We start from the raw sequence: 13,043 nt of genomic DNA on the forward strand, positions 1-13,043 counted from the left end.
CTGGGACTTGGGTCCTGGAGAAAAGGAGGCTCAGGGGGGACCTTCTGGCTCTGCAACCCCCTGACAGGAGGGGGGAGCCGGGGGGGGGGTCGGGCTCTGCTCCCAGGGAACAAGGGACAGGAGGAGAGGGAACGGCCTCAGGCTGTGCCAGGGGAGGCTCAGGTTGGACATCAGGAGGAATTTCTCCATGGAAAGGGTGGTCAGGCATTGGCAGGGGCTGCCCAGGGAGGTTTGGAGTGCCCAGCCCTGGAGGTGTCCCAGGAAGGCCTGGCTGTGGCACTCAGTGCTCTGGGCTGGGGGACAAGGTGGGCATCGGGCACAGGGGGGATCCATGGGCTGGGAGGGCTTTTCCAACCTCAAAAATCCTGGGATTTCAATTAAAATTCATTTACATCAATAAAGTTTCCAAGGAATCTCTCCAAACTGGCTCTCTGGGCTTCTCTTCCACCCCAGGGAGACACTGGCACCTCCAGGGAGATTTTCAGCCTGGTTTGAGGGTGGCAAAGGGGGGACTCCCGTGGGGTTTGGGGCACCTCTATCCCAAGGGTGTGGGTTTTGCCTTCTGTAGCAATACCCAGCTTGGATTAGATGTTTCATTTTTCCATGGCTAGACATCCCTCTCAGATAATTCACCAGCCTCCAAAGGATTCAGAGCCATTTTCAAACCCTAAACTTCCAACTGCTGTGAGATTTGGTCGTGTTTTCCTTCTTAAGATGGAGACAAAGAAGTGATTTCTGCATCCAAGCTTTCCTAGGTGGCAAAATTCTGCCTCCTTTTTCATTCACCTTCTTACAGAACTGCTCTGTGAGAAAGAAACATTCCATATCAGCTTGATTTGATCATAATTGAATATCCATCAGTCTATCTGCCCATCCAGCCATCCTTGCACGGTGCTGGAAACACCAATCTCTGACAGAACTGCAGGCCTGCTGGAGTTGAAAATTAAAGTATTATTGTCATTGCTAATGGATGTTCCTATGGCACAATGCTGAAGCTATGGGAGAAAATTGTTAGTTTATCTAGATAGATTATCTGACCCACCCAGATAACGTTCAGAGCTGCCAATGAAGGAACAAATTTGCCTGCATGGCATCCTCTGCAGGAGCAGAGCCTTGCTGGCTGTGCAATCAAGGTCTTCCCAGCCTCAGGAATATATACAAGGCCCTGGATAATGGATCTTCCCTCCTCCTCCCATCAAAAAACCCTGTTCCAGCCGTCCATGGCAGCCTCTAAAATTGCATTAGAGCTGCAGAAGAGCCATCATCAGCCCACTGCTGTATTTATTTAGCTGTGTTGTGTCTGCTGGAGAAAGGCTGGGCAATTTTCAAAATTGGGCACCTGTTGGCTCAGACAGCTCAGGATGGATGGGAAAGGCAGAGCTGGGCAGATCCTGCAGGGACTGGGGGGTTCATTTGACTTGCCTTCATTTAAATTTACACCCTTCACCTCTCTGCTTTCAATACCTTCAGAAACCAGAAGGGAAAATTGCTCCCCTGGTGTTTTCAGCTGGGCAGGATTCCTCCAGAGGGAAAAAAAAGAATAAAGAGAGGTTTCTCAGCTCCAAGTGTGTAAAGAACACCCAGAAAGGGTTAAAAAGCTTTCTCAGCTCTGAGTGTGCAAAACACACACCCAGAAAGGGTTAAAAGGTTTTTTCAGCTCTGAGTGTGCAAAACACACACTTAGAAGGGGTTAAAAAGTTCTCTCAGTTCCAAGGGTAAAGAAAACTTTCAGGAAATGTTAAAAAGCTTTTTCAGGAAAGGTTAAAGAGCTTTTTCAGTTCTGAGTGTGCAAAGAACACTCAGAAAGGGTTAAAAAGCTTTCTCAGCTCCAAGGGTAAAGAAAACTTTTGGAAAATGTTAAAAAGCTTTTTCAGGAAAGGTTAAAAAGCTTTTTCAGCTCTGAGTGTGCAAAACACACACTCAGAAAGGGTTAAAAAGCTTTCTCAGCTCCCTTCCCTCAGTTTTCCAGGGCCTGGTTCCCAAGGGTTAAATAACAAGTAAAAACTGAGTCAGTTATTTGCTCACAGAGGACCATTTGGGTTGATGAGCCCGTGGGGGTTTGCCCAAGCCAAGGCTGGACCCCCCTATCCAGGGATTTTAGGGCTGAGGGAGGGCTGTGGGAAGCCCCTTTTTGTCAGTCAGATCTGTTAAATTTATATAATTCCCAGGAAATCTCCTTGGGGCAGTGGAATCCCCGCTGGGAATGGTGCTGCTGCTTTGGGTTGTTCAATGTGAATGCAGAATATTAAGATATATTTGCCCACAAGCAAAGTCCTGCCTGCCCTGTACCTCCTTCCCTCGGCTCTCCGGGATGGTTTTCCAAACTGTTCAGTGACTTGGAGCTCTGGAGGCTTCAGACTGTGCTGTCAGATGTGCTGGGGAACCTGGAATGGCTGCAGAGAAGAGACAGGGTGGTGACAAATCCCCCAAATCCCTGCCAGAGCAGGAGGGGGACCCAGGGAAAGGCACAGGCACAAGGAGCAGGGCGCTTTTCCTCCTTTCTTCGTGGAATTCTGCAGCAACACCCTGTGGGCTGAAAGCAAATGCTGCTTTTAATGAACTGCCCTGCTCCCTCTCTTTAATCTTCAGAGCCCTTTCTGTGCAGCAGGTTGAAAACCAGTCAAGAGCCATTTAATTCTTCCAGTGTGGTGCTGGAGTGGGTGAAGCAGCAGCCAGGGAGGCCGGGGGGGGGTTGCAGGAGCTCCCTGGGGCTCTCCCTGCTGGGATTGCAAAGCTCCAGGGGCTGAACTGCTGGAGATCTCCAGGTTTCATTGGGACAGCTCAGAAATTCAGGTTTTCCACCTGAAATCGAACGTTTCAGAGCTGCTGAGAGCTCTCTTCTCTTCCCAGAGGTGGTTCAGCCCCCACTGGTGTCCTGGGCTGCTCAGGTCCCTGCTGGGATCTGGGATGTCCTGAGCAATTCCCAGTGGAAAGGAGCCCCAAAGCTCCTTCCCAAGGGTTTGCAGAGCTGCTCTGGGACTTGGAAAAACATGGGGCTGAACCCCTGGCAGCGCTGTGGGTGTGTCAGGGTGTGGTTGTGGTTCTGCACTCAGATTTCTCCCCACAGATTTCATGGATTATTCCCAGCTGGGAGGGACCCACGAGGGCTTTGCTCAGGAGGATCCTGGGTTTGGTTCTGACTGTGCTGCTCAAGAAATAACAATCCCATCATCCCAGCCTGGAAATTCAGTGGGGCATGGGGGACTGAGAGCCCTGGAAAAAACCTTCCCTTCCCAACCCTTCCCTTCCTAAACCTTCCCTTCCCAAACCTTCCCGTCTTTCCCTGATCCCTGTGTGTCTCCAGGATATTCTGGCATTCCCTGGGTCCCAGGCTGGGTCCCAGGTGCCCTCCAGCTCCAGCAGCTCCATGTCAGAAACTGAATCCATCAGGGAACAAAACACCTCAATATCAGGGGATCCTGGAGCTGCTCAGTTCCCTTCCCATCTCATGGGATAGAAATCCAAGAGATTTTCCAGGGGCTGCTCTGGAGCCAGGCTGGGAGAGCTGGGGGGGTTCCCCTGGAGAAGAGAAGGCTCCAGGGAGAGCTGAGAGCCCCTGGCAGGGCCTAAAGGGGCTCCAGGAGAGCTGGAGAGGGACTGGGGACAAGGGATGGAGGGACAGGACACAGGGAATGGCTTCCCACTGCCAGAGGGATATTGGGAAGAAGCAATTCCTAAATCCAGCAGGAAGAGGGACAGTGCTTCCCAAAGACTGGATGGGACAAGATCCCACCCCTGTCCATGTCTGAGCTCCATCTCCTGCCCCTGGATCTCTGCTCCAGCCCCTGGACAGGGACACAGCAGGAGGGCTCCACAGCCACCAGTTCTGCAGCATCTCCTTCACCTTCTCACCTGAATTTTAATCCTTCCAAACCCATTCCCTGATTTATTTCAAGGCATTTAGATTGGATATCAGGAGGAAATCCTTCCCTGGGAGGGTGGGGACGCCCTGGCACAGGTTGCCCAGAGAAGCTGTGGCTGCCCCTGGATCCCTGGAACTGTCCAAGGACAGGCTGGAGCAACCTGGGCTGGTGGAAGGTGTCCCTGCCCATGGCAGGGGTTGGGATGAGGAACTTTAAGTCCTTTCATCTCAAACCATTCTGGCATTCTGGGATATGATCCTATTAAAAAGACCCCTGAGACGTTTCGGGGTGTGACTGAATCTGGGTGGAATTCCTGGGATAGTGGGACGTGTCCCTGCCCACAGCAGGGAGTGGAACTGGATAATCTTTAAGGTCCCTTCCCAGCCAAATCCTTGTGGAATTTCTCGCTCTGTCTGAGCACAGCGACCTGATACCAGGACACAGCTCAGCCTCACTTGTGCTCATCCCTCTCCCACCACAGTGTGCAGGTAAATCCCCTTTTCCACCCCCTCATCCATCCCTCCCACCTGGAGCAGCCCCTGCTGCCCCCCGGAGTTTGCCAAATGTTTTCAGAATGGCCCAACACCCTCACACCCATTAACCCTCCCTGTGCCTCTTTCCATGAGTGGAAAACAAGGCAGGAACAGGACTGATGCCCAGCAGTGGGGTTGACAGGTTTAGTCTGGTTTTCTAGGCTCAGTCTAGTCCTGGATCCCAGCTGAGCCTGCTCAGAGCACCCTCCCAGCTCAGGGAGATCAAACCCCCTCCCCAGATCCGTGTGCTCAGCTGAGCTGGGCTTTGTTTGCAGGGAAGAAATCCAGGTTGAACAACGGGGGTGAGCTGGGCAGAACAAGGACTGCTCTGCTCTCAGGGGGGTGGGAGTCACCCTGGAATAAAGGGAATAACAAACCCCGGTGTGTTCACCGGGCTGGTTCACACAGGGGGGAAATCACCGAGGGGGAAGAGGGAGGCTGCAAAGAAATGGAGAGGCTCCATTGCCACTGACAGCTCTCACCTGCACTTCTAGAGCTTAAATCACTTCATAAATGACCAGGGGAAAAAAACGTATTTGGGGCTAAAACTTTATGTTCTGCAAATTGCTGGATTTCAACTTTTCTTTAAGGTATTAAGGGAATTTCCTGAGGCAGCAGTAGCTGAGAACAGCTGTTACATGGTGTAAAACTACATCAGCTCCACTAAGAACACCTTCCCAAACCTTCCCTTCCCAAACCTTCCCTTCCCAAACCTTCCCAAACCTTCCGTTCCCTTCCCAAACCTTCCCCTCTCCTCTTCCCTTCCCTTCCCCGAATTTTCCAGCCCCCAAACCCAACCAGGAACAGCTGTTTTGAGCAGGCTGGGAACCCTGGGTTTGTGGTGTTCTTTTGAGGGGGTTTGAGGTTTTTTTATTTGTTTGTTTGTTTTCCCTATGTCAGCCAAAGAGATTAATTGACTCAAAAACTGAGTTAATTATCACCTGGGGCTGAGAAAAAGTGCACTTCTGTATCCCGAGGCTTTCAGACACTCCTAAAGGTTGTTGTATGGAAAAAAAAAACAGATCCAGCAACGTGATTCAGCTCCTTCCATTAAAATCCCGGAATCTCTGAGGTTGGAAAAGACCCCCAAGGTCACCAAGTCCCCCCCGTGCTCACCTTGTCCCAGAGCACCGAGGGCCACGTCTGGTCGGGGACGGTGCCTCCCCCACCTCCCCGGGCAGCCCCTCCCGATGCCCGACAACCCCTTCCAGCGAACAAATTCCTCCTGCAGCCTGTTGGAATCCCATGGAAAGGCACTTTTCCCGCTGCTCTCCGGGGCAGGGGCGTTCCCTGCTGCACCCCAAGGACCTGCCTCTGCTCTGGGGTGGCACAGACAGCAAAGCTGGCCCAGCAGAGCATTAATTGGCATTAATTAGGCACCAGGAGGTGGGTTCATCCCCCTTTCTGTTTGCTTTGTAATCCAAGCCACGCGTGTTGTCGCAGGCGGGGGGGACACGAGCAGAGATGCTCCTCTGATGTCTCCTCGGGAGGGATCTGGAGCGCTTTGAAGCCCGGCTGGGGGTGGCGAAGGAGGGATTTGTTGATTAACAACTAAAAGGGAGAGTCACGGAGCAACAACGATCTCCTGCCGGCTCCGACCTGCCCCTGCCGAGCAAAAAAAAAAACCTGCGTTAAAACGCGCCGGGAATTCGATCGCGCTCGAGATGCCGCTGCTGGACCTGCGGGGGGGTCACCTTTTTGGGGCAAAATGGGGGAGAAGATGTCACCTGGCAGATGTGCGGGGACACGGCGCTGCCCCTTCACAGCCGGCTGTGAATAACGGAGCAGGTGTCAGGAAATGGGAAAATCCGAGTTTGGGTGCTGGAATACGGGGCAGTTTGGGGCACCGCGGGATAAGGAAGGGATTGAGCCATTGGAGAGTGTCCAAAGGGGGGCAACGAAGGTGGGGAAGGGCCTTGAGGGGCTGAGGGCACTTGGGGTGTTCAGCTGGAGCAGAGGAGACTGAGGGGAGACCTCAGTGGGGTCTTCAACATCCTTGGGAGGGGCAGAGGAGGGGCAGGGACTGAGCTCTGCTCTGGGGGAGCAGGGACAGCAGCCAGGAAACGGCTGGAGCTGTGTCAGGGCAGGCTCAGGTTGGATCTCAGGCAAAGGTTCTTCCCCCAGAGGCTGGTTGGGCACTGCCCAGGCTCCCCAGGGCAGTGGGCACAGCCCCAAGGCTGCCAGAGCTGCAGGAGGGTTTGGCTGATCCTCTGGGGCACAGGGGGGGACTCTTGGGGCTGGGCCTGTGCAGGGCTCAGGGTTGGACTGGATGGTCCTTGGGGGTCCCTTCCAGCTCAGCACATCCTGGAATTCTGTGAAGTTGTTCTTCCAAAGCCTGGCAGATCCAGGCTGGATTGCAGCTGCATTTGTGGTTTGGATTTGCTTTCCTTCTCACCTTTTGGTGGTGGCACATCAGTGCTGGTCACCCTTTCAGCTGCCCACACGTGGCACAGGCAGAGGCAGGAGGGATCTCAGTGTTCCCAAAGCTCTGGAGCTCTCCCAGAGCATCCAATAAATGCCCCTGGATGAGGAACAAATGCTCTCACCTGCCCTGGGTGGGAAATGCAGCTCCTGGGGCTCCACAACTCCCACAGACCCTGCAGAACGGCACCTCTGTGCACACACAGAACCCAACACTGACATCACTTGGTGTTTTTTAAGTAATAAATCACACAAAAAGAAAAAAAAATATGCCTCAGTGAGGAATTAAGGCTGATGAACCCTCATGGAGTGACAGTTAGACACCTAATCACTTCCAACAGGGCAAAACTGCTGAGCCCGGAGAGGGAGCGTGCGATGGAAAATGAAGTAGAATCACTAAAGCCTCCAGAAACATAAATCACAGCAGAATTTATTAATCACATGAAATACAAACAGTCATAAATCTACCACAAACAAGCAGCTCGGGCCATCCAGGGGAGCAGGGGGAAATAAAGTGGGAGGGAATGAAAAAAGATGTGGTAAAGAGCAGGAGAATGAGAAGGCAGTGACAGGGGAACAATGCTCGAGTTCACATTTCACAGGAGGGTGATCCAAACTTTTCCCTGTGCTGCTGTTGATGTGTGTGTGTGTGTGTGAACACCCTCAGGCACAGCAGCTCCTGGTGGGTTTGGTCACCTGTTAGAGGGTGGGATGGTCACAGCTCCCAGGGGGCTGGGGGACACTGGTGACACTGCACAGCCAGGGCCAAAATTCCTGCTTATTAATCGAGGGTGACACATTCCATCCTCAGGGGGGTGAGCTCAGGGACCAAGGTGGTGCTTCAGGGAGGGGCAGGAACAACCTCCAGCGTCTCCTTTGGCCTTGGGGGAACAACATCAGTTCCAGAAGGGAGAAATGACCTTCAAACTCTGCCAAAGGCTGAGGCTTCAACTGGGCAGAAGGGGATTTTTAAGCAAATTGGTGATTTCATAGAGTGGGTCGAGTTGGAAGGGACCTTAAAGCTTATCCATGGGCAGGGACACGTCCCACTATCCCAGGAATTCCACCCCAGATTCAGTCACACCCCACAACATCTCAGGGCTCTTTCTAATAGGATCATATCCCAGAATGCCAGAATGGTTTGGGATGAAAGGACTTAAAGTTCACCTCCATGGGCAGGGACACCTTCCACCAGCCCAGGTTGCTCCAGCCTGGCCTTGGACACTTCCAGGGATCCAGGGGCAGCCACAGCTTCTCTGGGCAACCTGGGCCAGGGCCTCCCCACCCTCCCAGGGAAGGATTTCCTCCTGATATCCAATCTAAATGCCTTGAAATAAATCAGGGAATGTGTTTAGAAGGATTAAAATTCAGGTGAGAAGGTGAAGGAGATGCTGCAGAACTGGTGGCTGTGGAGCCCTCCTGCTGTGTCCCTGTCCAGGGGCTGGAGCAGAGATCCAGGGGCAGGAGATGGAGCTCAGACATGGACAGGGGTGGGATCTTGTCCCATCCAGTCTTTGGGAAGCACTGTCCCTCTTCCTGCTGGATTTAGGAATTGCTTCTTCCCAATATCCCTCTGGCAGTGGGAAGCCATTCCCTGTGTCCTGTCCCTCCATCCCTTGTCCCCAGCCCTGGGACACCCCCACAGGTCTGACAAGGGGAATTCTCCCACTCTCTCTTGCTGATTTTCACTTTGGATCCATCATTAAACCCTCACAGGAGCCTGGGCTTGATCCTTTCCTGCTCAGTCTTTGGGAAGCACTGTCCCTCTTCCTGCTGGATTTTGGGATTGTTTGTGCCAGAAAAACATCCATCTACTCATCTCACCCCACCTGTCCAAGGGAAGACCCTCAGGGTGGTGTTTCATCTACTCATGTTCCCCTTTTCTCACAGAAATGCAACTGCCTTTGAGCTCTGAACTGCAGTTATGATATTTTGCAAGTCACGCCTCATAAAACACCCTCTGTCTTTGTGGGCCACGTCCAGCCAGCCCTGGTGCGACTGTGACCACAGCTCTTCCTTCTGGGACAATTGCATCCCATCTCCTGCCTCCCAGGGTGGCCATCCCTGCCTTTAATCTCCAAGGTCTCCTCCTGAAAATCTCCTCCAGCTTCTCCAAAGCAGAGAAACAAAGAGCCCAGCTCTGCAAACTGGCTGAAAGAGCTCTTTGTTCTCCCTCCCTCTGTCACAACTTTCCAGACCACTGGTAACCACTTCGAGTTTAGTTTCACTTTTTATTTTTTCCCTTTTTTTTTTTTTTTAATCTTGGCATTAATTTCAGTCGTTTCCAGCTCCTTGCAGGAACTATTTTGAGCGTGGAAAGTCTGAAGGCAGCAAGAGCGGGTGAGAATTTTCACCCAGGAGCCCTAAAATAATTGGCTGGTCGTGCTAATTTTTCATCCTCTTGGATTCCTGGGAGATCTGCAGGCACTTGGATGGATTCCAACATCCCGGTGTTCCCAAAGAAGTCTCTGTAAGTGGGATATTTCCTGCTCACTTAACTCTGTGCTGCTCCCTGCAAACCCAACCTCAAAGGATGATGAGGGGGGTGATTAACACCTCTCGATAATTTTTGTGCTGTTTTCCTCTTTTCCTTTGTTTTGCTGGGAATTAGGGCTTGTAAAAGGAAGGATTGATTCCTGCTAAGCTCTGGCTATCCTGTTGCCCAACATCCTGATATATTTACAGGGAACTCTGTGCCAGGCTCCTGTTAAATGGGCTGGGGGGGGATGAGTTGACAGCTCTCAAAGAGCCCCCAGCAGTGGGGAGGCACAGCTGACTGAGGATGTTGCTTGTGGATCGTGCCAAGAGCGATTCCAGGCCAAGTTATTCAATATTTTTAGCAATGGTCTGGAAGGAAATCACTGCTGATAATTGCAGATGTCACAGGGATTGGCAGAGCAATCAACGACGGGAGGGAAAGGCAGGCAGAGGAACCTGATTTCCTTAAGAAATCACATCGAGCCAAACAATGGCATTGGAATAAAAAGAAACTCGAGGTCACTCGTTGAAGAAAAACCAAATGGCTCCAAAATACAAAACCTACATCATCCCCACTATGAACCCTTTCCTTTCCTTTCCTTTCCTTTCCTTTCCTTTCCTTTCCTTTCCTTTCCTTTCCTTTCCTTTCCTTTCCTTTCCTTTCCTTTCCTTTCCTTTCCTTTCCTTTCCTTTCCTTTCCTTTCTCCTTTCCTTTCTCCTTTCCTTTCTCCTTTCCTTTCTCCTTTCCTTTCTCCTTTCCTTTCTCCTTTCCTTTCTCCTTTCCTTTCTCCTTTCCTTTCTCCTTTCCTTTCTCCTTTCCTTTCTCCTTTCCTTTCTCCTTTCCTTTCTCCTTTCCTTTCTCCTTTCCTTTCTCCTTTCCTTTCTCCTTTCCTTTCTCCTTTCCTTTCTCCTTTCCTTTCTCCTTTCCTTTCTCCTTTCCTTTCTCCTTTCCTTTCTCCTTTCCTTTCTCCTTTCCTTTCTCCTTTCCTTTCTCCTTTCCTTTCTCCTTTCCTTTCTCCTTTCCTTTCTCCTTTCCTTTCTCCTTTCCTTTCTCCTTTCCTTTCTCCTTTCCTTTCTCCTTTTTCTTTCCTTTCTCCTTTTTCTTTCCTTTCTCCTTTCCTTTCTCCTTCTTTCCTTTCTCCTTTCCTTTCTCCTTTCCTTTCTCCTTTCCTTTCTCCTTTCCTTTCTCCTTCTTTCCTTTCTCCTTTCCTTTCTCCTTTCCTTCCCTTCCCAAACCTTCCCTTCCCAAACCTTCCCAAATCTTCCCTTCCCAAACCTTCCCTTCCTTTCCCTCCCCAAACCTTCCCTTTCCCTTTCCCTTTCCCTTTCCCTTTCCCTTTCCCTTTCCCTTTCCCTTTCCCTTTCCCAAACCCTTTCCCAAACCCTTTCCCAAACCCTTTCCCTTTCCCAAACCCTCCCTTCCTAAACCTTCCCTAACCTTCCCTTCCCAACCCTTCCCTTCCCTTTGTGGGACCTTCCCACAGGGTGTGAATTTTGGAGGGGAAACCCGGGCAGGAGCCCCCGGAGCAGCCGCAGCCCTGAAAAAAAAGGTGCTTAACGCGATGCAAGGAAACACCAGCCGGGGAATCCAGGAGCGGGAGCTTGGAACCGATTTTCCCCACGTTTGTGGCTGGAAGAGAGTCCTCGGTTTTGGCGCTGACATTTCCAAAAGGTTATTAAACACGGGAGGGAGTGGAGCGGGCAGGGGAAGTCCTTCCAAAGGCTGGCACAGCTGTCTCCCAGGGATGGGCTTTCCAGCGCATCGAGAGAGATCCAAATACCAAGCACTTAAAGGGCTCTTTAACCTGGCAGGGAATGGCAGCGCGGAGCCCTAAGGAGTGACAGTCAGAGCCAGACACATGGAAATGAGGGAGGAATCGTGGTCATTCCCAGGGAACAGCACTCCCGGCGCCTCCCGCCTTCGGGAAATGCCGTTTCCCAGCCCCTGGGGATCAGTTTGCTGGTTTTCCAGCGGCCCGGGAGATGAAGGAAGGCTTTCAGAGCATCCCGTTGTTCCGGGATTAGTGAGAATTCCTGCCCAGTGGAACCCCCGCAGTGTCCTGGCAGGGTGGCAGAGCTCCCTGAGCCCGGACTGCCCAGGCTGCAGAGCTGCCTTTTCCTGCCAGGCAGGGCATTCCCAGTTATCCCTCTCCCCACCCTTCACCCTGCCCTAAATACCGGCCCTGTTTCCCAGGAACGGCGAGGAGGAGGGGGAGAGCGGCCCTGCGAGATTTAAGGTCAGATTTGTAGGTACAAGACTGGAAGCCAAAGGTGAGAAATCAAACAAATACAAAACACACCCGGAGCCGAGGTTTAACAAGCAAATCCCTCCCCTGACACGACTCTGATTTCAGAGCTGGCGAGAAACATTCACACCACAATCCATCTTCCAGGTGTTAGCCTCCTTTCCAAACACTTCCCTGCTCCACCAACCCCTGGCTGCAGTTCCTTGGAGGTTTGTTTCACACGTGAAGGTGATATTTATTCCCTGTTTTTCCTCTGCACACCCAGGTCTCCCGAGGCCCTAAAAGACGCCCAGATTTATCCCCCCACTCGAATGCTCGTGATGACTCTTCTTGGGCTGAGCAGGGAGTGTTTTAAAAGCAATTCCCACCTTTTTTTTTTTTTTCCAGGCTGCCTGGCTGGTGTGGCTGCCACCCACCCAGCTGGAGGCTTGTTTTTACCACGGGTTGCTAAGTTGCTCACACTAAATATTCCATGAGCCAGCAGGTACACAGACGTCTCCAAAGCACAGCTTGGCTCCCTCCCAGCTCCGTGCAGGGACCACACACCACGCTGGGAAACACAGATGGCAGCGTGGAACAAGTGGTTTCCCCAACTCTTGCCTGTGTTGGAACACAATGAGAATGTTGGGAACACAAGGGGAATGTTGGGAACACAAGGGGAATGTTGGGGACACAGTGGCAATGCAGGGAGCACAATGGGAATGTTGGGAACACAAGGGGAATGTTGGGAACACAGTGGCAGTGTAGGGAGCAGAATGGGAATGTTGGGAACACAAGGGGAATGTTGGGAACACAATGAGAATGTTGGGAACACAGTGGCAATGCAGGGAGCACAATGGGAATGTTGGGAACACAAGGGGAATGTTGGGAACACAATGAGAATGTTGGGAACACAAGGGGAACGTTGGGAACACAAGGGGAATGTTGGGAACACAAGGGGAATGTTGGGAACACAAGGGGAATGTTGGGAACACAGTGGCAATGTAGGGAGCACAATGGGAATGTTGGGAACACAAGTCCAGGCACGGGGTGAAAGTCTCCCCTGGAATGTCCTGTCAGATCATCCCATGGGGATGGGAAGGGCAGCAGAGCTGTGCTTCTGCCCCTGGGGGAGTTGTGTCCTTGCAGCACCTGCAGGGTGCTGGGGATCTCCTGGATTTCAGTGGGAGGGCCAAATTACTTCTGGCAAAATTGAGAACCCGTTGGGTCTAAACAAACGTGTCCCGTGAGCAAGGAGGGGCTGAAGAACCTGGGATTGAGGGATGTGGGAGCATCAGGGCAGATCTTTGCTCCTCCAAACCCTGCAAGATACTGGGAAAGGGACAAGCTCTCCAAGGAAGAAACAAGAGAGGAGAAGAGTCCTGGGATGGGATGATGTGCTGAGGGATTTCACAGGATTTCTTGGTTCCCCCTTGCCCCTGTGTCTTACAGAATCCCAGAATGTGCTGAGCTGGGACGGACCCCCAAGGACCATGGAGTCCAACCCTCAGCCCTGCACAGGC

Source organism: Manacus candei, unplaced genomic scaffold, assembly GCF_025592945.1.
Source record: "Manacus candei isolate 608988 ecotype Guabito, Panama unplaced genomic scaffold, ASM2559294v1 h1tg000180l, whole genome shotgun sequence".
Classification (NCBI taxonomy): Eukaryota; Metazoa; Chordata; class Aves; order Passeriformes; family Pipridae; genus Manacus; species Manacus candei.